Source organism: Carassius gibelio, chromosome A4, assembly GCF_023724105.1.
Source record: "Carassius gibelio isolate Cgi1373 ecotype wild population from Czech Republic chromosome A4, carGib1.2-hapl.c, whole genome shotgun sequence".
Taxonomy (NCBI): domain Eukaryota; kingdom Metazoa; phylum Chordata; class Actinopteri; order Cypriniformes; family Cyprinidae; genus Carassius; species Carassius gibelio.
Window position 1 is genome coordinate 17,269,510 of NC_068374.1, and position 22,883 is coordinate 17,292,392.

General features: G+C 47.6%; 16 non-coding genes across 16 annotated transcripts; all 16 read right to left on the bottom strand.

Annotated features, from left to right (window-relative positions):
* Positions 1 to 1,274: 1,274 nt before the first annotated feature.
* trnal-aag (transfer RNA leucine (anticodon AAG)) lies at positions 1,275 to 1,356 on the bottom strand. The gene has a single exon. It is a non-coding gene; the product is annotated as a tRNA-Leu (tRNA).
* Positions 1,357 to 2,683: 1,327 nt separating this feature from the next.
* trnal-aag (transfer RNA leucine (anticodon AAG)) lies at positions 2,684 to 2,765 on the bottom strand. The gene has a single exon. It is a non-coding gene; the product is annotated as a tRNA-Leu (tRNA).
* A 1,327-nt stretch (positions 2,766 to 4,092) lies between these two features.
* On the bottom strand, positions 4,093 to 4,174 carry trnal-aag (transfer RNA leucine (anticodon AAG)). The gene has a single exon. It is a non-coding gene; the product is annotated as a tRNA-Leu (tRNA).
* Positions 4,175 to 5,501: 1,327 nt separating this feature from the next.
* Positions 5,502 to 5,583, bottom strand: trnal-aag (transfer RNA leucine (anticodon AAG)). Its single transcript has one exon. It is a non-coding gene; the product is annotated as a tRNA-Leu (tRNA).
* Positions 5,584 to 6,910: 1,327 nt separating this feature from the next.
* On the bottom strand, positions 6,911 to 6,992 carry trnal-aag (transfer RNA leucine (anticodon AAG)). The gene has a single exon. It is a non-coding gene; the product is annotated as a tRNA-Leu (tRNA).
* A 1,328-nt stretch (positions 6,993 to 8,320) lies between these two features.
* trnal-aag (transfer RNA leucine (anticodon AAG)) lies at positions 8,321 to 8,402 on the bottom strand. The gene has a single exon. It is a non-coding gene; the product is annotated as a tRNA-Leu (tRNA).
* A 1,328-nt stretch (positions 8,403 to 9,730) lies between these two features.
* On the bottom strand, positions 9,731 to 9,812 carry trnal-aag (transfer RNA leucine (anticodon AAG)). The gene has a single exon. It is a non-coding gene; the product is annotated as a tRNA-Leu (tRNA).
* Positions 9,813 to 11,140: 1,328 nt separating this feature from the next.
* Positions 11,141 to 11,222, bottom strand: trnal-aag (transfer RNA leucine (anticodon AAG)). The gene has a single exon. It is a non-coding gene; the product is annotated as a tRNA-Leu (tRNA).
* Positions 11,223 to 12,550: 1,328 nt separating this feature from the next.
* trnal-aag (transfer RNA leucine (anticodon AAG)) lies at positions 12,551 to 12,632 on the bottom strand. Its single transcript has one exon. It is a non-coding gene; the product is annotated as a tRNA-Leu (tRNA).
* A 1,328-nt stretch (positions 12,633 to 13,960) lies between these two features.
* On the bottom strand, positions 13,961 to 14,042 carry trnal-aag (transfer RNA leucine (anticodon AAG)). Its single transcript has one exon. It is a non-coding gene; the product is annotated as a tRNA-Leu (tRNA).
* Positions 14,043 to 15,369: 1,327 nt separating this feature from the next.
* On the bottom strand, positions 15,370 to 15,451 carry trnal-aag (transfer RNA leucine (anticodon AAG)). Its single transcript has one exon. It is a non-coding gene; the product is annotated as a tRNA-Leu (tRNA).
* A 1,327-nt stretch (positions 15,452 to 16,778) lies between these two features.
* On the bottom strand, positions 16,779 to 16,860 carry trnal-aag (transfer RNA leucine (anticodon AAG)). Its single transcript has one exon. It is a non-coding gene; the product is annotated as a tRNA-Leu (tRNA).
* A 1,327-nt stretch (positions 16,861 to 18,187) lies between these two features.
* On the bottom strand, positions 18,188 to 18,269 carry trnal-aag (transfer RNA leucine (anticodon AAG)). Its single transcript has one exon. It is a non-coding gene; the product is annotated as a tRNA-Leu (tRNA).
* A 1,327-nt stretch (positions 18,270 to 19,596) lies between these two features.
* trnal-aag (transfer RNA leucine (anticodon AAG)) lies at positions 19,597 to 19,678 on the bottom strand. The gene has a single exon. It is a non-coding gene; the product is annotated as a tRNA-Leu (tRNA).
* A 1,327-nt stretch (positions 19,679 to 21,005) lies between these two features.
* Positions 21,006 to 21,087, bottom strand: trnal-aag (transfer RNA leucine (anticodon AAG)). Its single transcript has one exon. It is a non-coding gene; the product is annotated as a tRNA-Leu (tRNA).
* A 1,327-nt stretch (positions 21,088 to 22,414) lies between these two features.
* On the bottom strand, positions 22,415 to 22,496 carry trnal-aag (transfer RNA leucine (anticodon AAG)). Its single transcript has one exon. It is a non-coding gene; the product is annotated as a tRNA-Leu (tRNA).
* Between the last annotated feature and the right edge of the window lie 387 nt (positions 22,497 to 22,883).

Genomic DNA, 22,883 nt, shown 5'->3' on the forward strand with positions numbered 1-22,883 from the left:
CTGACTTTGATGAAAAGCTGCAGTCTAATCCTGTTTGCGTAAAACAAACCTGATCCCTTGCAGGTTAGGGCTTGCGGCTATGTCCCTGTCACAACAAGTCTGAGATAAGTTTGAAAGAACAGATCAGCACAAGATTGACTCAAATCGTCTTCAACGAAACCACAAGAAGTCAGTAAACCACAGAGGAAGTGCAGTGCCCCAGGAGCAGGACTGAGACAGCATGCCTTATCAAACAGACGATCGGATGTGGGAGAGGATGAGGCTTCTTGTTTGACTCTCATGTTCCTGAAGGGCCTGACTGCTGCCAGGGAAAGTGTGTTCTCTCGCAATATTTTCAGACCATTATCGAGTACAAGCAGGGCCTCCCGGCCTCAATTAAACCACTGATGGCAGCCGTATGATTCCAACCAACGGCACCATAGAGACTGGAGCCTACATACAGTACATTAGACCACTTGGCCACGCTACCCTGGTGGGAGTCCCTTTTGTTCGTCTTTGGGCTTTATACCATCCAGAAATAGAAGCGACGGCCTCCACAAACCTTATTCAGTAAACATGTCCAATGCGGCCAAGGAAAGCTCTTTATTCGGCCATGGCAGCAAAAAGTGTCTCCCGAAATGGAGCCCCTGGCAGCGGTGGGATTCAAAACCACGCCCCTAAAGAGACTGGGGAAAAACAGAAAGAACCTCTTGGCCACGCTACCAGATAATGCCCTTTACCCCAGGCACTATTCCACCAACTTTTTCCTTGTCGAGCTTCGCCACAAGATAACGTCTTGAATTTCTCCAAGGTTGAGGCTTCCTTCTTGAAGGGTTATGCAGTACTACCCCTGGAGGACCCCTTCCTGGAGAGTGCATGTCCTTCTCTTATAAAACACACCTGAATGCACTAATGAAGGCCCTTAGGGCTGTTCTGAAAATGGCAGATAGCTGAGCATTAGCCGTTATACTCAAAAAAGTAAAAAATCCAAACATTTTTTCACCAAAAACTTTCAACGAGTGACATTGGCTGTTACCATCCTTTATGATACTTATTACTTTTCACTATTTCAAATTATATTCAAGTACTTTTTCCTGTTTTGAAGTAACTTCACTATAATTGTAAATTATTGGTGTCCCTACTTCAACTGGGTGCCTCTTTTAGAAAGGAGCAGAGGCTGGGACAGGCCTCCAGCGCTGACTTGGCTAAAAAGCAAGGAAAGCAAAAGCAGCTCAATCCGGATGTTCACACAGCATCACTTTGCAAAGCCACAGCAGTCTTCCAAAAGGCTTTCCTGGCAGCGGTGGGATTCGAACCCACGCCCCCGAAGAGACTGGAGCCTTAATCCAGCGCCTTAGACCGCTCGGCCACGCTACCTTGTTTGCCTGCGTTTCACGGGTCACTTGGACCAGTGGAAAGGCCGCCCCGAGCTGACTTTGATGAAAAGCTGCAGTCTAATCCTGTTTGCGTAAAACAAACCTGATCCCTTGCAGGTTAGGGCTTGCGGCTATGTCCCTGTCACAACAAGTCTGAGATAAGTTTGAAAGAACAGATCAACACAAGATTGACTCAAATCGTCTTCAACGAAACCACAAGAAGTCAGTAAACCACAGAGGAAGTGCAGTGCCCCAGGAGCAGGACTGAGACAGCATGCCTTATCAAACAGACGATCGGATGTGGGAGAGGATGAGGCTTCTTGTTTGACTCTCATGTTCCTGAAGGGCCTGACTGCTGCCAGGGAAAGTGTGTTCTCTCGCAATATTTTCAGACCATTATCGAGTACAAGCAGGGCCTCCCGGCCTCAATTAAACCACTGATGGCAGCCGTATGATTCCAACCAACGGCACCATAGAGACTGGAGCCTACATACAGTACATTAGACCACTTGGCCACGCTACCCTGGTGGGAGTCCCTTTTGTTCGTCTTTGGGCTTTATACCATCCAGAAATAGAAGCGACGGCCTCCACAAACCTTATTCAGTAAACATGTCCAATGCGGCCAAGGAAAGCTCTTTATTCGGCCATGGCAGCAAAAAGTGTCTCCCGAAATGGAGCCCCTGGCAGCGGTGGGATTCAAAACCACGCCCCTAAAGAGACTGGGGAAAAACAGAAAGAACCTCTTGGCCACGCTACCAGATAATGCCCTTTACCCCAGGCACTATTCCACCAACTTTTTCCTTGTCGAGCTTCGCCACAAGATAACGTCTTGAATTTCTCCAAGGTTGAGGCTTCCTTCTTGAAGGGTTATGCAGTACTACCCCTGGAGGACCCCTTCCTGGAGAGTGCATGTCCTTCTCTTATAAAACACACCTGAATGCACTAATGAAGGCCCTTAGGGCTGTTCTGAAAATGGCAGATAGCTGAGCATTAGCCGTTATACTCAAAAAAGTAAAAAATCCAAACATTTTTTCACCAAAAACTTTCAACGAGTGACATTGGCTGTTACCATCCTTTATGATACTTATTACTTTTCACTATTTCAAATTATATTCAAGTACTTTTTCCTGTTTTGAAGTAACTTCACTATAATTGTAAATTATTGGTGTCCCTACTTCAACTGGGTGCCTCTTTTAGAAAGGAGCAGAGGCTGGGACAGGCCTCCAGCGCTGACTTGGCTAAAAAGCAAGGAAAGCAAAAGCAGCTCAATCCGGATGTTCACACAGCATCACTTTGCAAAGCCACAGCAGTCTTCCAAAAGGCTTTCCTGGCAGCGGTGGGATTCGAACCCACGCCCCCGAAGAGACTGGAGCCTTAATCCAGCGCCTTAGACCGCTCGGCCACGCTACCTTGTTTGCCTGCGTTTCACGGGTCACTTGTACCAGTGGAAAGGCCGCCCCGAGCTGACTTTGATGAAAAGCTGCAGTCTAATCCTGTTTGCGTAAAACAAACCTGATCCCTTGCAGGTTAGGGCTTGCGGCTATGTCCCTGTCACAACAAGTCTGAGATAAGTTTGAAAGAACAGATCAGCACAAGATTGACTCAAATCGTCTTCAACGAAACCACAAGAAGTCAGTAAACCACAGAGGAAGTGCAGTGCCCCAGGAGCAGGACTGAGACAGCATGCCTTATCAAACAGACGATCGGATGTGGGAGAGGATGAGGCTTCTTGTTTGACTCTCATGTTCCTGAAGGGCCTGACTGCTGCCAGGGAAAGTGTGTTCTCTCGCAATATTTTCAGACCATTATCGAGTACAAGCAGGGCCTCCCGGCCTCAATTAAACCACTGATGGCAGCGGTATGATTCCAACCAACGGCACCATAGAGACTGGAGCCTAAATACAGTACATTAGACCACTTGGCCACGCTACCCTGGTGGGAGTCCCTTTTGTTCGTCTTTGGGCTTTATACCATCCAGAAATAGAAGCGACGGCCTCCACAAACCTTATTCAGTAAACATGTCCAATGCGGCCAAGGAAAGCTCTTTATTCGGCCATGGCAGCAAAAAGTGTCTCCCGAAATGGAGCCCCTGGCAGCGGTGGGATTCAAAACCACGCCCCTAAAGAGACTGGGGAAAAACAGAAAGAACCTCTTGGCCACGCTACCAGATAATGCCCTTTACCCCAGGCACTATTCCACCAACTTTTTCCTTGTCGAGCTTGGCCACAAGATAACGTCTTGAATTTCTCCAAGGTTGAGGCTTCCTTCTTGAAGGGTTATGCAGTACTACCCCTGGAGGACCCCTTCCTGGAGAGTGCATGTCCTTCTCTTATAAAACACACCTGAATGCACTAATGAAGGCCCTTAGGGCTGTTCTGAAAATGGCAGATAGCTGAGCATTAGCCGTTATACTCAAAAAAGTAAAAAATCCAAACATTTTTTCACCAAAAACTTTCAACGAGTGACATTGGCTGTTACCATCCTTTATGATACTTATTACTTTTCACTATTTCAAATTATATTCAAGTACTTTTTCCTGTTTTGAAGTAACTTCACTATAATTGTAAATTATTGGTGTCCCTACTTCAACTGGGTGCCTCTTTTAGAAAGGAGCAGAGGCTGGGACAGGCCTCCAGCGCTGACTTGGCTAAAAAGCAAGGAAAGCAAAAGCAGCTCAATCCGGATGTTCACACAGCATCACTTTGCAAAGCCACAGCAGTCTTCCAAAAGGCTTTCCTGGCAGCGGTGGGATTCGAACCCACGCCCCCGAAGAGACTGGAGCCTTAATCCAGCGCCTTAGACCGCTCGGCCACGCTACCTTGTTTGCCTGCGTTTCACGGGTCACTTGGACCAGTGGAAAGGCCGCCCCGAGCTGACTTTGATGAAAAGCTGCAGTCTAATCCTGTTTGCGTAAAACAAACCTGATCCCTTGCAGGTTAGGGCTTGCGGCTATGTCCCTGTCACAACAAGTCTGAGATAAGTTTGAAAGAACAGATCAGCACAAGATTGACTCAAATCGTCTTCAACGAAACCACAAGAAGTCAGTAAACCACAGAGGAAGTGCAGTGCCCCAGGAGCAGGACTGAGACAGCATGCCTTATCAAACAGACGATCGGATGTGGGAGAGGATGAGGCTTCTTGTTTGACTCTCATGTTCCTGAAGGGCCTGACTGCTGCCAGGGAAAGTGTGTTCTCTCGCAATATTTTCAGACCATTATCGAGTACAAGCAGGGCCTCCCGGCCTCAATTAAACCACTGATGGCAGCCGTATGATTCCAACCAACGGCACCATAGAGACTGGAGCCTACATACAGTACATTAGACCACTTGGCCACGCTACCCTGGTGGGAGTCCCTTTTGTTCGTCTTTGGGCTTTATACCATCCAGAAATAGAAGCGACGGCCTCCACAAACCTTATTCAGTAAACATGTCCAATGCGGCCAAGGAAAGCTCTTTATTCGGCCATGGCAGCAAAAAGTGTCTCCCGAAATGGAGCCCCTGGCAGCGGTGGGATTCAAAACCACGCCCCTAAAGAGACTGGGGAAAAACAGAAAGAACCTCTTGGCCACGCTACCAGATAATGCCCTTTACCCCAGGCACTATTCCACCAACTTTTTCCTTGTCGAGCTTCGCCACAAGATAACGTCTTGAATTTCTCCAAGGTTGAGGCTTCCTTCTTGAAGGGTTATGCAGTACTACCCCTGGAGGACCCCTTCCTGGAGAGTGCATGTCCTTCTCTTATAAAACACACCTGAATGCACTAATGAAGGCCCTTAGGGCTGTTCTGAAAATGGCAGATAGCTGAGCATTAGCCGTTATACTCAAAAAAGTAAAAAATCCAAACATTTTTTCACCAAAAACTTTCAACGAGTGACATTGGCTGTTACCATCCTTTATGATACTTATTACTTTTCACTATTTCAAATTATATTCAAGTACTTTTTCCTGTTTTGAAGTAACTTCACTATAATTGTAAATTATTGGTGTCCCTACTTCAACTGGGTGCCTCTTTTAGAAAGGAGCAGAGGCTGGGACAGGCCTCCAGCGCTGACTTGGCTAAAAAGCAAGGAAAGCAAAAGCAGCTCAATCCGGATGTTCACACAGCATCACTTTGCAAAGCCACAGCAGTCTTCCAAAAGGCTTTCCTGGCAGCGGTGGGATTCGAACCCACGCCCCCGAAGAGACTGGAGCCTTAATCCAGCGCCTTAGACCGCTCGGCCACGCTACCTTGTTTGCCTGCGTTTCACGGGTCACTTGGACCAGTGGAAAGGCCGCCCCGAGCTGACTTTGATGAAAAGCTGCAGTCTAATCCTGTTTGCGTAAAACAAACCTGATCCCTTGCAGGTTAGGGCTTGCGGCTATGTCCCTGTCACAACAAGTCTGAGATAAGTTTGAAAGAACAGATCAGCACAAGATTGACTCAAATCGTCTTCAACGAAACCACAAGAAGTCAGTAAACCACAGAGGAAGTGCAGTGCCCCAGGAGCAGGACTGAGACAGCATGCCTTATCAAACAGACGATCGGATGTGGGAGAGGATGAGGCTTCTTGTTTGACTCTCATGTTCCTGAAGGGCCTGACTGCTGCCAGGGAAAGTGTGTTCTCTCGCAATATTTTCAGACCATTATCGAGTACAAGCAGGGCCTCCCGGCCTCAATTAAACCACTGATGGCAGCGGTATGATTCCAACCAACGGCACCATAGAGACTGGAGCCTACATACAGTACATTAGACCACTTGGCCACGCTACCCTGGTGGGAGTCCCTTTTGTTCGTCTTTGGGCTTTATACCATCCAGAAATAGAAGCGACGGCCTCCACAAACCTTATTCAGTAAACATGTCCAATGCGGCCAAGGAAAGCTCTTTATTCGGCCATGGCAGCAAAAAGTGTCTCCCGAAATTGAGCCCCTGGCAGCGGTGGGATTCAAAACCACGCCCCTAAAGAGACTGGGGAAAAACAGAAAGAACCTCTTGGCCACGCTACCAAATAATGCCCTTTACCCCAGGCACTATTCCACCAACTTTTTCCTTGTCGAGCTTCGCCACAAGATAACGTCTTGAATTTCTCCAAGGTTGAGGCTTCCTTCTTGAAGGGTTATGCAGTACTACCCCTGGAGGACCCCTTCCTGGAGAGTGCATGTCCTTCTCTTATAAAACACACCTGAATGCACTAATGAAGGCCCTTAGGGCTGTTCTGAAAATGGCAGATAGCTGAGCATTAGCCGTTATACTCAAAAAAGTAAAAAATCCAAACATTTTTTCACCAAAAACTTTCAACGAGTGACATTGGCTGTTACCATCCTTTATGATACTTATTACTTTTCACTATTTCAAATTATATTCAAGTACTTTTTCCTGTTTTGAAGTAACTTCACTATAATTGTAAATTATTGGTGTCCCTACTTCAACTGGGTGCCTCTTTTAGAAAGGAGCAGAGGCTGGGACAGGCCTCCAGCGCTGACTTGGCTAAAAAGCAAGGAAAGCAAAAGCAGCTCAATCCGGATGTTCACACAGCATCACTTTGCAAAGCCACAGCAGTCTTCCAAAAGGCTTTCCTGGCAGCGGTGGGATTCGAACCCACGCCCCCGAAGAGACTGGAGCCTTAATCCAGCGCCTTAGACCGCTCGGCCACGCTACCTTGTTTGCCTGCGTTTCACGGGTCACTTGGACCAGTGGAAAGGCCGCCCCGAGCTGACTTTGATGAAAAGCTGCAGTCTAATCCTGTTTGCGTAAAACAAACCTGATCCCTTGCAGGTTAGGGCTTGCGGCTATGTCCCTGTCACAACAAGTCTGAGATAAGTTTGAAAGAACAGATCAGCACAAGATTGACTCAAATCGTCTTCAACGAAACCACAAGAAGTCAGTAAACCACAGAGGAAGTGCAGTGCTCCAGGAGCAGGACTGAGACAGCATGCCTTATCAAACAGGCGATCGGATGTGGGAGAGGATGAGGCTTCTTGTTTGACTCTCATGTTCCTGAAGGGCCTGACTGCTGCCAGGGAAAGTGTGTTCTCTCGCAATATTTTCAGACCATTATCGAGTACAAGCAGGGCCTCCCGGCCTCAATTAAACCACTGATGGCAGCGGTATGATTCCAACCAACGGCACCATAGAGACTGGAGCCTAAATACAGTACATTAGACCACTTGGCCACGCTACCCTGGTGGGAGTCCCTTTTGTTCGTCTTTGGGCTTTATACCATCCAGAAATAGAAGCGACGGCCTCCACAAACCTTATTCAGTAAACATGTCCAATGCGGCCAAGGAAAGCTCTTTATTCGGCCATGGCAGCAAAAAGTGTCTCCCGAAATGGAGCCCCTGGCAGCGGTGGGATTCAAAACCACGCCCCTAAAGAGACTGGGGAAAAACAGAAAGAACCTCTTGGCCACGCTACCAGATAATGCCCTTTACCCCAGGCACTATTCCACCAACTTTTTCCTTGTCGAGCTTCGCCACAAGATAACGTCTTGAATTTCTCCAAGGTTGAGGCTTCCTTCTTGAAGGGTTATGCAGTACTACCCCTGGAGGACCCCTTCCTGGAGAGTGCATGTCCTTCTCTTATAAAACACACCTGAATGCACTAATGAAGGCCCTTAGGGCTGTTCTGAAAATGGCAGATAGCTGAGCATTAGCCGTTATACTCAAAAAAGTAAAAAATCCAAACATTTTTTCACCAAAAACTTTCAACGAGTGACATTGGCTGTTACCATCCTTTATGATACTTATTACTTTTCACTATTTCAAATTATATTCAAGTACTTTTTCCTGTTTTGAAGTAACTTCACTATAATTGTAAATTATTGGTGTCCCTACTTCAACTGGGTGCCTCTTTTAGAAAGGAGCAGAGGCTGGGACAGGCCTCCAGCGCTGACTTGGCTAAAAAGCAAGGAAAGCAAAAGCAGCTCCAATTCGGATGTTCACACAGCATCACGTTGCAAAGCCACAGCAGTCTTCCGAAAGGCTTTCCTGGCAGCGGTGGGATTCGAACCCACGCCCCCGAAGAGACTGGAGCCTTAATCCAGCGCCTTAGACCGCTCGGCCACGCTACCTTGTTTGCCTGCGTTTCACGGGTCACTTCGACCAGTGGAAAGGCCGCCCCGAGCTGACTTTGATGAAAAGCTGCAGTCTAATCCTGTTTGCGTAAAACAAACCTGATCCCTTGCAGGTTAGGGCTTGCGGCTATGTCCCTGTCACAACAAGTCTGAGATAAGTTTGAAAGAACAGATCAGCACAAGATTGACTCAAATCGTCTTCAACGAAACCACAAGAAGTCAGTAAACCACAGAGGAAGTGCAGTGCCCCAGGAGCAGGACTGAGACAGCATGCCTTATCAAACAGGCGATCGGATGTGGGAGAGGATGAGGCTTCTTGTTTGACTCTCATGTTCCTGAAGGGCCTGACTGCTGCCAGGGAAAGTGTGTTCTCTCGCAATATTTTCAGACCATTATCGAGTACAAGCAGGGCCTCCCGGCCTCAATTAAACCACTGATGGCAGCGGTATGATTCCAACCAACGGCACCATAGAGACTGGAGCCTAAATACAGTACATTAGACCACTTGGCCACGCTACCCTGGTGGGAGTCCCTTTTGTTCGTCTTTGGGCTTTATACCATCCAGAAATAGAAGCGACGGCCTCCACAAACCTTATTCAGTAAACATGTCCAATGCGGCCAAGGAAAGCTCTTTATTCGGCCATGGCAGCAAAAAGTGTCTCCCGAAATGGAGCCCCTGGCAGCGGTGGGATTCAAAACCACGCCCCTAAAGAGACTGGGGAAAAACAGAAAGAACCTCTTGGCCACGCTACCAGATAATGCCCTTTACCCCAGGCACTATTCCACCAACTTTTTCCTTGTCGAGCTTCGCCACAAGATAACGTCTTGAATTTCTCCAAGGTTGAGGCTTCCTTCTTGAAGGGTTATGCAGTACTACCCCTGGAGGACCCCTTCCTGGAGAGTGCATGTCCTTCTCTTATAAAACACACCTGAATGCACTAATGAAGGCCCTTAGGGCTGTTCTGAAAATGGCAGATAGCTGAGCATTAGCCGTTATACTCAAAAAAGTAAAAAATCCAAACATTTTTTCACCAAAAACTTTCAACGAGTGACATTGGCTGTTACCATCCTTTATGATACTTATTACTTTTCACTATTTCAAATTATATTCAAGTACTTTTTCCTGTTTTGAAGTAACTTCACTATAATTGTAAATTATTGGTGTCCCTACTTCAACTGGGTGCCTCTTTTAGAAAGGAGCAGAGGCTGGGACAGGCCTCCAGCGCTGACTTGGCTAAAAAGCAAGGAAAGCAAAAGCAGCTCAAATTCGGATGTTCACACAGCATCACTTTGCAAAGCCACAGCAGTCTTCCGAAAGGCTTTCCTGGCAGCGGTGGGATTCGAACCCACGCCCCCGAAGAGACTGGAGCCTTAATCCAGCGCCTTAGACCGCTCGGCCACGCTACCTTGTTTGCCTGCGTTTCACGGGTCACTTCGACCAGTGGAAAGGCCGCCCCGAGCTGACTTTGATGAAAAGCTGCAGTCTAATCCTGTTTGCGTAAAACAAACCTGATCCCTTGCAGGTTAGGGCTTGCGGCTATGTCCCTGTCACAACAAGTCTGAGATAAGTTTGAAAGAACAGATCAGCACAAGATTGACTCAAATCGTCTTCAACGAAACCACAAGAAGTCAGTAAACCACAGAGGAAGTGCAGTGCCCCAGGAGCAGGACTGAGACAGCATGCCTTATCAAACAGGCGATCGGATGTGGGAGAGGATGAGGCTTCTTGTTTGACTCTCATGTTCCTGAAGGGCCTGACTGCTGCCAGGGAAAGTGTGTTCTCTCGCAATATTTTCAGACCATTATCGAGTACAAGCAGGGCCTCCCGGCCTCAATTAAACCACTGATGGCAGCGGTATGATTCCAACCAACGGCACCATAGAGACTGGAGCCTAAATACAGTACATTAGACCACTTGGCCACGCTACCCTGGTGGGAGTCCCTTTTGTTCGTCTTTGGGCTTTATACCATCCAGAAATAGAAGCGACGGCCTCCACAAACCTTATTCAGTAAACATGTCCAATGCGGCCAAGGAAAGCTCTTTATTCGGCCATGGCAGCAAAAAGTGTCTCCCGAAATGGAGCCCCTGGCAGCGGTGGGATTCAAAACCACGCCCCTAAAGAGACTGGGGAAAAACAGAAAGAACCTCTTGGCCACGCTACCAGATAATGCCCTTTACCCCAGGCACTATTCCACCAACTTTTTCCTTGTCGAGCTTCGCCACAAGATAACGTCTTGAATTTCTCCAAGGTTGAGGCTTCCTTCTTGAAGGGTTATGCAGTACTACCCCTGGAGGACCCCTTCCTGGAGAGTGCATGTCCTTCTCTTATAAAACACACCTGAATGCACTAATGAAGGCCCTTAGGGCTGTTCTGAAAATGGCAGATAGCTGAGCATTAGCCGTTATACTCAAAAAAGTAAAAAATCCAAACATTTTTTCACCAAAAACTTTCAACGAGTGACATTGGCTGTTACCATCCTTTATGATACTTATTACTTTTCACTATTTCAAATTATATTCAAGTACTTTTTCCTGTTTTGAAGTAACTTCACTATAATTGTAAATTATTGGTGTCCCTACTTCAACTGGGTGCCTCTTTTAGAAAGGAGCAGAGGCTGGGACAGGCCTCCAGCGCTGACTTGGCTAAAAAGCAAGGAAAGCAAAAGCAGCTCAAATTCGGATGTTCACACAGCATCACTTTGCAAAGCCACAGCAGTCTTCCGAAAGGCTTTCCTGGCAGCGGTGGGATTCGAACCCACGCCCCCGAAGAGACTGGAGCCTTAATCCAGCGCCTTAGACCGCTCGGCCACGCTACCTTGTTTGCCTGCGTTTCACGGGTCACTTCGACCAGTGGAAAGGCCGCCCCGAGCTGACTTTGATGAAAAGCTGCAGTCTAATCCTGTTTGCGTAAAACAAACCTGATCCCTTGCAGGTTAGGGCTTGCGGCTATGTCCCTGTCACAACAAGTCTGAGATAAGTTTGAAAGAACAGATCAGCACAAGATTGACTCAAATCGTCTTCAACGAAACCACAAGAAGTCAGTAAACCACAGAGGAAGTGCAGTGCCCCAGGAGCAGGACTGAGACAGCATGCCTTATCAAACAGGCGATCGGATGTGGGAGAGGATGAGGCTTCTTGTTTGACTCTCATGTTCCTGAAGGGCCTGACTGCTGCCAGGGAAAGTGTGTTCTCTCGCAATATTTTCAGACCATTATCGAGTACAAGCAGGGCCTCCCGGCCTCAATTAAACCACTGATGGCAGCGGTATGATTCCAACCAACGGCACCATAGAGACTGGAGCCTAAATACAGTACATTAGACCACTTGGCCACGCTACCCTGGTGGGAGTCCCTTTTGTTCGTCTTTGGGCTTTATACCATCCAGAAATAGAAGCGACGGCCTCCACAAACCTTATTCAGTAAACATGTCCAATGCGGCCAAGGAAAGCTCTTTATTCGGCCATGGCAGCAAAAAGTGTCTCCCGAAATGGAGCCCCTGGCAGCGGTGGGATTCAAAACCACGCCCCTAAAGAGACTGGGGAAAAACAGAAAGAACCTCTTGGCCACGCTACCAGATAATGCCCTTTACCCCAGGCACTATTCCACCAACTTTTTCCTTGTCGAGCTTCGCCACAAGATAACGTCTTGAATTTCTCCAAGGTTGAGGCTTCCTTCTTGAAGGGTTATGCAGTACTACCCCTGGAGGACCCCTTCCTGGAGAGTGCATGTCCTTCTCTTATAAAACACACCTGAATGCACTAATGAAGGCCCTTAGGGCTGTTCTGAAAATGGCAGATAGCTGAGCATTAGCCGTTATACTCAAAAAAGTAAAAAATCCAAACATTTTTTCACCAAAAACTTTCAACGAGTGACATTGGCTGTTACCATCCTTTATGATACTTATTACTTTTCACTATTTCAAATTATATTCAAGTACTTTTTCCTGTTTTGAAGTAACTTCACTATAATTGTAAATTATTGGTGTCCCTACTTCAACTGGGTGCCTCTTTTAGAAAGGAGCAGAGGCTGGGACAGGCCTCCAGCGCTGACTTGGCTAAAAAGCAAGGAAAGCAAAAGCAGCTCAAATTCGGATGTTCACACAGCATCACTTTGCAAAGCCACAGCAGTCTTCCGAAAGGCTTTCCTGGCAGCGGTGGGATTCGAACCCACGCCCCCGAAGAGACTGGAGCCTTAATCCAGCGCCTTAGACCGCTCGGCCACGCTACCTTGCTTGCCTGCGTTTCACGGGTCACTTGGACCAGTGGAAAGGCCGCCCCGAGCTGACTTTGATGAAAAGCTGCAGTCTAATCCTGTTTGCGTAAAACAAACCTGATCCCTTGCAGGTTAGGGCTTGCGGCTATGTCCCTGTCACAACAAGTCTGAGATAAGTTTGAAAGAACAGATCAGCACAAGATTGACTCAAATCGTCTTCAACGAAACCACAAGAAGTCAGTAAACCACAGAGGAAGTGCAGTGCCCCAGGAGCAGGACTGAGACAGCATGCCTTATCAAACAGGCGATCGGATGTGGGAGAGGATGAGGCTTCTTGTTTGACTCTCATGTTCCTGAAGGGCCTGACTGCTGCCAGGGAAAGTGTGTTCTCTCGCAATATTTTCAGACCATTATCGAGTACAAGCAGGGCCTCCCGGCCTCAATTAAACCACTGATGGCAGCGGTATGATTCCAACCAACGGCACCATAGAGACTGGAGCCTAAATACAGTACATTAGACCACTTGGCCACGCTACCCTGGTGGGAGTCCCTTTTGTTCGTCTTTGGGCTTTATACCATCCAGAAATAGAAGCGACGGCCTCCACAAACCTTATTCAGTAAACATGTCCAATGCGGCCAAGGAAAGCTCTTTATTCGGCCATGGCAGCAAAAAGTGTCTCCCGAAATGGAGCCCCTGGCAGCGGTGGGATTCAAAACCACGCCCCTAAAGAGACTGGGGAAAAACAGAAAGAACCTCTTGGCCACGCTACCAGATAATGCCCTTTACCCCAGGCACTATTCCACCAACTTTTTCCTTGTCGAGCTTCGCCACAAGATAACGTCTTGAATTTCTCCAAGGTTGAGGCTTCCTTCTTGAAGGGTTATGCAGTACTACCCCTGGAGGACCCCTTCCTGGAGAGTGCATGTCCTTCTCTTATAAAACACACCTGAATGCACTAATGAAGGCCCTTAGGGCTGTTCTGAAAATGGCAGATAGCTGAGCATTAGCCGTTATACTCAAAAAAGTAAAAAATCCAAACATTTTTTCACCAAAAACTTTCAACGAGTGACATTGGCTGTTACCATCCTTTATGATACTTATTACTTTTCACTATTTCAAATTATATTCAAGTACTTTTTCCTGTTTTGAAGTAACTTCACTATAATTGTAAATTATTGGTGTCCCTATTTCAACTGGGTGCCTCTTTTAGAAAGGAGCAGAGGCTGGGACAGGCCTCCAGCGCTGACTTGGCTAAAAAGCAAGGAAAGCAAAAGCAGCTCAAATTCGGATGTTCACACAGCATCACTTTGCAAAGCCACAGCAGTCTTCCGAAAGGCTTTCCTGGCAGCGGTGGGATTCAAACCCACGCCCCCGAAGAGACTGGAGCCTTAATCCAGCGCCTTAGACCGCTCGGCCACGCTACCTTGTTTGCCTGCGTTTCACGGGTCACTTCGACCAGTGGAAAGGCCGCCCCGAGCTGACTTTGATGAAAAGCTGCAGTCTAATCCTGTTTGCGTAAAACAAACCTGATCCCTTGCAGGTTAGGGCTTGCGGCTATGTCCCTGTCACAACAAGTCTGAGATAAGTTTGAAAGAACAGATCAGCACAAGATTGACTCAAATCGTCTTCAACGAAACCACAAGAAGTCAGTAAACCACAGAGGAAGTGCAGTGCCCCAGGAGCAGGACTGAGACAGCATGCCTTATCAAACAGGCGATCGGATGTGGGAGAGGATGAGGCTTCTTGTTTGACTCTCATGTTCCTGAAGGGCCTGACTGCTGCCAGGGAAAGTGTGTTCTCTCGCAATATTTTCAGACCATTATCGAGTACAAGCAGGGCCTCCCGGCCTCAATTAAACCACTGATGGCAGCGGTATGATTCCAACCAACGGCACCATAGAGACTGGAGCCTAAATACAGTACATTAGACCACTTGGCCACGCTACCCTGGTGGGAGTCCCTTTTGTTCGTCTTTGGGCTTTATACCATCCAGAAATAGAAGCGACGGCCTCCACAAACCTTATTCAGTAAACATGTCCAATGCGGCCAAGGAAAGCTCTTTATTCGGCCATGGCAGCAAAAAGTGTCTCCCGAAATGGAGCCCCTGGCAGCGGTGGGATTCAAAACCACGCCCCTAAAGAGACTGGGGAAAAACAGAAAGAACCTCTTGGCCACGCTACCAGATAATGCCCTTTACCCCAGGCACTATTCCACCAACTTTTTCCTTGTCGAGCTTCGCCACAAGATAACGTCTTGAATTTCTCCAAGGTTGAGGCTTCCTTCTTGAAGGGTTATGCAGTACTACCCCTGGAGGACCCCTTCCTGGAGAGTGCATGTCCTTCTCTTATAAAACACACCTGAATGCACTAATGAAGGCCCTTAGGGCTGTTCTGAAAATGGCAGATAGCTGAGCATTAGCCGTTATACTCAAAAAAGTAAAAAATCCAAACATTTTTTCACCAAAAACTTTCAACGAGTGACATTGGCTGTTACCATCCTTTATGATACTTATTACTTTTCACTATTTCAAATTATATTCAAGTACTTTTTCCTGTTTTGAAGTAACTTCACTATAATTGTAAATTATTGGTGTCCCTACTTCAACTGGGTGCCTCTTTTAGAAAGGAGCAGAGGCTGGGACAGGCCTCCAGCGCTGACTTGGCTAAAAAGCAAGGAAAGCAAAAGCAGCTCAATCCGGATGTTCACACAGCATCACTTTGCAAAGCCACAGCAGTCTTCCAAAAGGCTTTCCTGGCAGCGGTGGGATTCGAACCCACGCCCCCGAAGAGACTGGAGCCTTAATCCAGCGCCTTAGACCGCTCGGCCACGCTACCTTGTTTGCCTGCGTTTCACGGGTCACTTGGACCAGTGGAAAGGCCGCCCCGAGCTGACTTTGATGAAAAGCTGCAGTCTAATCCTGTTTGCGTAAAACAAACCTGATCCCTTGCAGGTTAGGGCTTGCGGCTATGTCCCTGTCACAACAAGTCTGAGATAAGTTTGAAAGAACAGATCAGCACAAGATTGACTCAAATCGTCTTCAACGAAACCACAAGAAGTCAGTAAACCACAGAGGAAGTGCAGTGCCCCAGGAGCAGGACTGAGACAGCATGCCTTATCAAACAGGCGATCGGATGTGGGAGAGGATGAGGCTTCTTGTTTGACTCTCATGTTCCTGAAGGGCCTGACTGCTGCCAGGGAAAGTGTGTTCTCTCGCAATATTTTCAGACCATTATCGAGTACAAGCAGGGCCTCCCGGCCTCAATTAAACCACTGATGGCAGCGGTATGATTCCAACCAACGGCACCATAGAGACTGGAGCCTAAATACAGTACATTAGACCACTTGGCCACGCTACCCTGGTGGGAGTCCCTTTTGTTCGTCTTTGGGCTTTATACCATCCAGAAATAGAAGCGACGGCCTCCACAAACCTTATTCAGTAAACATGTCCAATGCGGCCAAGGAAAGCTCTTTATTCGGCCATGGCAGCAAAAAGTGTCTCCCGAAATGGAGCCCCTGGCAGCGGTGGGATTCAAAACCACGCCCCTAAAGAGACTGGGGAAAAACAGAAAGAACCTCTTGGCCACGCTACCAGATAATGCCCTTTACCCCAGGCACTATTCCACCAACTTTTTCCTTGTCGAGCTTCGCCACAAGATAACGTCTTGAATTTCTCCAAGGTTGAGGCTTCCTTCTTGAAGGGTTATGCAGTACTACCCCTGGAGGACCCCTTCCTGGAGAGTGCATGTCCTTCTCTTATAAAACACACCTGAATGCACTAATGAAGGCCCTTAGGGCTGTTCTGAAAATGGCAGATAGCTGAGCATTAGCCGTTATACTCAAAAAAGTAAAAAATCCAAACATTTTTTCACCAAAAACTTTCAACGAGTGACATTGGCTGTTACCATCCTTTATGATACTTATTACTTTTCACTATTTCAAATTATATTCAAGTACTTTTTCCTGTTTTGAAGTAACTTCACTATAATTGTAAATTATTGGTGTCCCTACTTCAACTGGGTGCCTCTTTTAGAAAGGAGCAGAGGCTGGGACAGGCCTCCAGCGCTGACTTGGCTAAAAAGCAAGGAAAGCAAAAGCAGCTCAATCCGGATGTTCACACAGCATCACTTTGCAAAGCCACAGCAGTCTTCCAAAAGGCTTTCCTGGCAGCGGTGGGATTCGAACCCACGCCCCCGAAGAGACTGGAGCCTTAATCCAGCGCCTTAGACCGCTCGGCCACGCTACCTTGTTTGCCTGCGTTTCACGGGTCACTTGGACCAGTGGAAAGGCCGCCCCGAGCTGACTTTGATGAAAAGCTGCAGTCTAATCCTGTTTGCGTAAAACAAACCTGATCCCTTGCAGGTTAGGGCTTGCGGCTATGTCCCTGTCACAACAAGTCTGAGATAAGTTTGAAAGAACAGATCAGCACAAGATTGACTCAAATCGTCTTCAACGAAACCACAAGAAGTCAGTAAACCACAGAGGAAGTGCAGTGCCCCAGGAGCAGGACTGAGACAGCATGCCTTATCAAACAGGCGATCGGATGTGGGAGAGGATGAGGCTTCTTGTTTGACTCTCATGTTCCTGAAGGGCCTGACTGCTGCCAGGGAAAGTGTGTTCTCTCGCAATATTTTCAGACCATTATCGAGTACAAGCAGGGCCTCCCGGCCTCAATTAAACCACTGATGGCAGCGGTATGATTCCAACCAACGGCACCATAGAGACTGGAGCCTAAATACAGTACATTAGACCACTTGGCCACGCTACCCTGGTGGGAGTCCCTTTTGTTCGTCTTTGGGCTTTATACCATCCAGAAATAGAAGCGACGGCCTCCACAAACCTTATTCAGTAAACATGTCCAATGCGGCCAAGGAAAGCTCTTTATTCGGCCATGGCAGCAAAAAGTGTCTCCCGAAATGGAGCCCCTGGCAGCGGTGGGATTCAAAACCACGCCCCTAAAGAGACTGGGGAAAAACAGAAAGAACCTCTTGGCCACGCTACCAGATAATGCCCTTTACCCCAGGCACTATTCCACCAACTTTTTCCTTGTCGAGCTTCGCCACAAGATAACGTCTTGAATTTCTCCAAGGTTGAGGCTTCCTTCTTGAAGGGTTATGCAGTACTACCCCTGGAGGACCCCTTCCTGGAGAGTGCATGTCCTTCTCTTATAAAACACACCTGAATGCACTAATGAAGGCCCTTAGGGCTGTTCTGAAAATGGCAGATAGCTGAGCATTAGCCGTTATACTCAAAAAAGTAAAAAATCCAAACATTTTTTCACCAAAAACTTTCAACGAGTGACATTGGCTGTTACCATCCTTTATGATACTTATTACTTTTCACTATTTCAAATTATATTCAAGTACTTTTTCCTGTTTTGAAGTAACTTCACTATAATTGTAAATTATTGGTGTCCCTACTTCAACTGGGTGCCTCTTTTAGAAAGGAGCAGAGGCTGGGACAGGCCTCCAGCGCTGACTTGGCTAAAAAGCAAGGAAAGCAAAAGCAGCTCAATCCGGATGTTCACACAGCATCACTTTGCAAAGCCACAGCAGTCTTCCAAAAGGCTTTCCTGGCAGCGGTGGGATTCGAACCCACGCCCCCGAAGAGACTGGAGCCTTAATCCAGCGCCTGAGACCGCTCGGCCACGCTACCTTGTTTGCCTGCGTTTCACGGGTCACTTGGACCAGTGGAAAGGCCGCCCCGAGCTGACTTTGATGAAAAGCTGCAGTCTAATCCTGTTTGCGTAAAACAAACCTGATCCCTTGCAGGTTAGGGCTTGCGGCTATGTCCCTGTCACAACAAGTCTGAGATAAGTTTGAAAGAACAGATCAGCACAAGATTGACTCAAATCGTCTTCAACGAAACCACAAGAAGTCAGTAAACCACAGAGGAAGTGCAGTGCCCCAGGAGCAGGACTGAGACAGCATGCCTTATCAAACAGGCGATCGGATGTGGGAGAGGATGAGGCTTCTTGTTTGACTCTCATGTTCCTGAAGGGCCTGACTGCTGCCAGGGAAAGTGTGTTCTCTCGCAATATTTTCAGACCATTATCGAGTACAAGCAGGGCCTCCCGGCCTCAATTAAACCACTGATGGCAGCGGTATGATTCCAACCAACGGCACCATAGAGACTGGAGCCTAAATACAGTACATTAGACCACTTGGCCACGCTACCCTGGTGGGAGTCCCTTTTGTTCGTCTTTGGGCTTTATACCATCCAGAAATAGAAGCGACGGCCTCCACAAACCTTATTCAGTAAACATGTCCAATGCGGCCAAGGAAAGCTCTTTATTCGGCCATGGCAGCAAAAAGTGTCTCCCGAAATGGAGCCCCTGGCAGCGGTGGGATTCAAAACCACGCCCCTAAAGAGACTGGGGAAAAACAGAAAGAACCTCTTGGCCACGCTACCAGATAATGCCCTTTACCCCAGGCACTATTCCACCAACTTTTTCCTTGTCGAGCTTGGCCACAAGATAACGTCTTGAATTTCTCCAAGGTTGAGGCTTCCTTCTTGAAGGGTTATGCAGTACTACCCCTGGAGGACCCCTTCCTGGAGAGTGCATGTCCTTCTCTTATAAAACACACCTGAATGCACTAATGAAGGCCCTTAGGGCTGTTCTGAAAATGGCAGATAGCTGAGCATTAGCCGTTATACTCAAAAAAGTAAAAAATCCAAACATTTTTTCACCAAAAACTTTCAACGAGTGACATTGGCTGTTACCATCCTTTATGATACTTATTACTTTTCACTATTTCAAATTATATTCAAGTACTTTTTCCTGTTTTGAAGTAACTTCACTATAATTGTAAATTATTGGTGTCCCTACTTCAACTGGGTGCCTCTTTTAGAAAGGAGCAGAGGCTGGGACAGGCCTCCAGCGCTGACTTGGCTAAAAAGCAAGGAAAGCAAAAGCAGCTCAATCCGGATGTTCACACAGCATCACTTTGCAAAGCCACAGCAGTCTTCCAAAAGGCTTTCCTGGCAGCGGTGGGATTCGAACCCACGCCCCCGAAGAGACTGGAGCCTTAATCCAGCGCCTTAGACCGCTCGGCCACGCTACCTTGTTTGCCTGCGTTTCACGGGTCACTTGGACCAGTGGAAAGGCCGCCCCGAGCTGACTTTGATGAAAAGCTGCAGTCTAATCCTGTTTGCGTAAAACAAACCTGATCCCTTGCAGGTTAGGGCTTGCGGCTATGTCCCTGTCACAACAAGTCTGAGATAAGTTTGAAAGAACAGATCAGCACAAGATTGACTCAAATCGTCTTCAACGAAACCACAAGAAGTCAGTAAACCACAGAGGAAGTGCAGTGCCCCAGGAGCAGGACTGAGACAGCATGCCTTATCAAACAGACGATCGGATGTGGGAGAGGATGAGGCTTCTTGTTTGACTCTCATGTTCCTGAAGGGCCTGACTGCTGCCAGGGAAAGTGTGTTCTCTCGCAATATTTTCAGACCATTATCGAGTACAAGCAGGGCCTCCCGGCCTCAATTAAACCACTGATGGCAGCCGTATGATTCCAACCAACGGCACCATAGAGACTGGAGCCTACATACAGTACATTAGACCACTTGGCCACGCTACCCTGGTGGGAGTCCCTTTTGTTCGTCTTTGGGCTTTATACCATCCAGAAATAGAAGCGACGGCCTCCACAAACCTTATTCAGTAAACATGTCCAATGCGGCCAAGGAAAGCTCTTTATTCGGCCATGGCAGCAAAAAGTGTCTCCCGAAATGGAGCCCCTGGCAGCGGTGGGATTCAAAACCACGCCCCTAAAGAGACTGGGGAAAAACAGAAAGAACCTCTTGGCCACGCTACCAGATAATGCCCTTTACCCCAGGCACTATTCCACCAACTTTTTCCTTGTCGAGCTTCGCCACAAGATAACGTCTTGAATTTCTCCAAGGTTGAGGCTTCCTTCTTGAAGGGTTATGCAGTACTACCCCTGGAGGACCCCTTCCTGGAGAGTGCATGTCCTTCTCTTATAAAACACACCTGAATGCACTAATGAAGGCCCTTAGGGCTGTTCTGAAAATGGCAGATAGCTGAGCATTAGCCGTTATACTCAAAAAAGTAAAAAATCCAAACATTTTTTCACCAAAAACTTTCAACGAGTGACATTGGCTGTTACCATCCTTTATGATACTTATTACTTTTCACTATTTCAAATTATATTCAAGTACTTTTTCCTGTTTTGAAGTAACTTCACTATAATTGTAAATTATTGGTGTCCCTACTTCAACTGGGTGCCTCTTTTAGAAAGGAGCAGAGGCTGGGACAGGCCTCCAGCGCTGACTTGGCTAAAAAGCAAGGAAAGCAAAAGCAGCTCAATCCGGATGTTCACACAGCATCACTTTGCAAAGCCACAGCAGTCTTCCAAAAGGCTTTCCTGGCAGCGGTGGGATTCGAACCCACGCCCCCGAAGAGACTGGAGCCTTAATCCAGCGCCTTAGACCGCTCGGCCACGCTACCTTGTTTGCCTGCGTTTCACGGGTCACTTGGACCAGTGGAAAGGCCGCCCCGAGCTGACTTTGATGAAAAGCTGCAGTCTAATCCTGTTTGCGTAAAACAAACCTGATCCCTTGCAGGTTAGGGCTTGCGGCTATGTCCCTGTCACAACAAGTCTGAGATAAGTTTGAAAGAACAGATCAGCACAAGATTGACTCAAATCGTCTTCAACGAAACCACAAGAAGTCAGTAAACCACAGAGGAAGTGCAGTGCCCCAGGAGCAGGACTGAGACAGCATGCCTTATCAAACAGGCGATCGGATGTGGGAGAGGATGAGGCTTCTTGTTTGACTCTCATGTTCCTGAAGGGCCTGACTGCTGCCAGGGAAAGTGTGTTCTCTCGCAATATTTTCAGACCATTATCGAGTACAAGCAGGGCCTCCCGGCCTCAATTAAACCACTGATGGCAGCGGTATGATTCCAACCAACGGCACCATAGAGACTGGAGCCTAAATACAGTACATTAGACCACTTGGCCACGCTACCCTGGTGGGAGTCCCTTTTGTTCGTCTTTGGGCTTTATACCATCCAGAAATAGAAGCGACGGCCTCCACAAACCTTATTCAGTAAACATGTCCAATGCGGCCAAGGAAAGCTCTTTATTCGGCCATGGCAGCAAAAAGTGTCTCCCGAAATGGAGCCCCTGGCAGCGGTGGGATTCAAAACCACGCCCCTAAAGAGACTGGGGAAAAACAGAAAGAACCTCTTGGCCACGCTACCAGATAATGCCCTTTACCCCAGGCACTATTCCACCAACTTTTTCCTTGTCGAGCTTCGCCACAAGATAACGTCTTGAATTTCTCCAAGGTTGAGGCTTCCTTCTTGAAGGGTTATGCAGTACTACCCCTGGAGGACCCCTTCCTGGAGAGTGCATGTCCTTCTCTTATAAAACACACCTGAATGCACTAATGAAGGCCCTTAGGGCTGTTCTGAAAATGGCAGATAGCTGAGCATTAGCCGTTATACTCAAAAAAGTAAAAAATCCAAACATTTTTTCACCAAAAACTTTCAACGAGTGACATTGGCTGTTACCATCCTTTATGATACTTATTACTTTTCACTATTTCAAATTATATTCAAGTACTTTTTCCTGTTTTGAAGTAACTTCACTATAATTGTAAATTATTGGTGTCCCTACTTCAACTGGGTGCCTCTTTTAGAAAGGAGCAGAGGCTGGGACAGGCCTCCAGCGCTGACTTGGCTAAAAAGCAAGGAAAGCAAAAGCAGCTCAATCCGGATGTTCACACAGCATCACTTTGCAAAGCCACAGCAGTCTTCCAAAAGGCTTTCCTGGCAGCGGTGGGATTCGAACCCACGCCCCCGAAGAGACTGGAGCCTTAATCCAGCGCCTTAGACCGCTCGGCCACGCTACCTTGTTTGCCTGCGTTTCACGGGTCACTTGGACCAGTGGAAAGGCCGCCCCGAGCTGACTTTGATGAAAAGCTGCAGTCTAATCCTGTTTGCGTAAAACAAACCTGATCCCTTGCAGGTTAGGGCTTGCGGCTATGTCCCTGTCACAACAAGTCTGAGATAAGTTTGAAAGAACAGATCAGCACAAGATTGACTCAAATCGTCTTCAACGAAACCACAAGAAGTCAGTAAACCACAGAGGAAGTGCAGTGCCCCAGGAGCAGGACTGAGACAGCATGCCTTATCAAACAGGCGATCGGATGTGGGAGAGGATGAGGCTTCTTGTTTGACTCTCATGTTCCTGAAGGGCCTGACTGCTGCCAGGGAAAGTGTGTTCTCTCGCAATATTT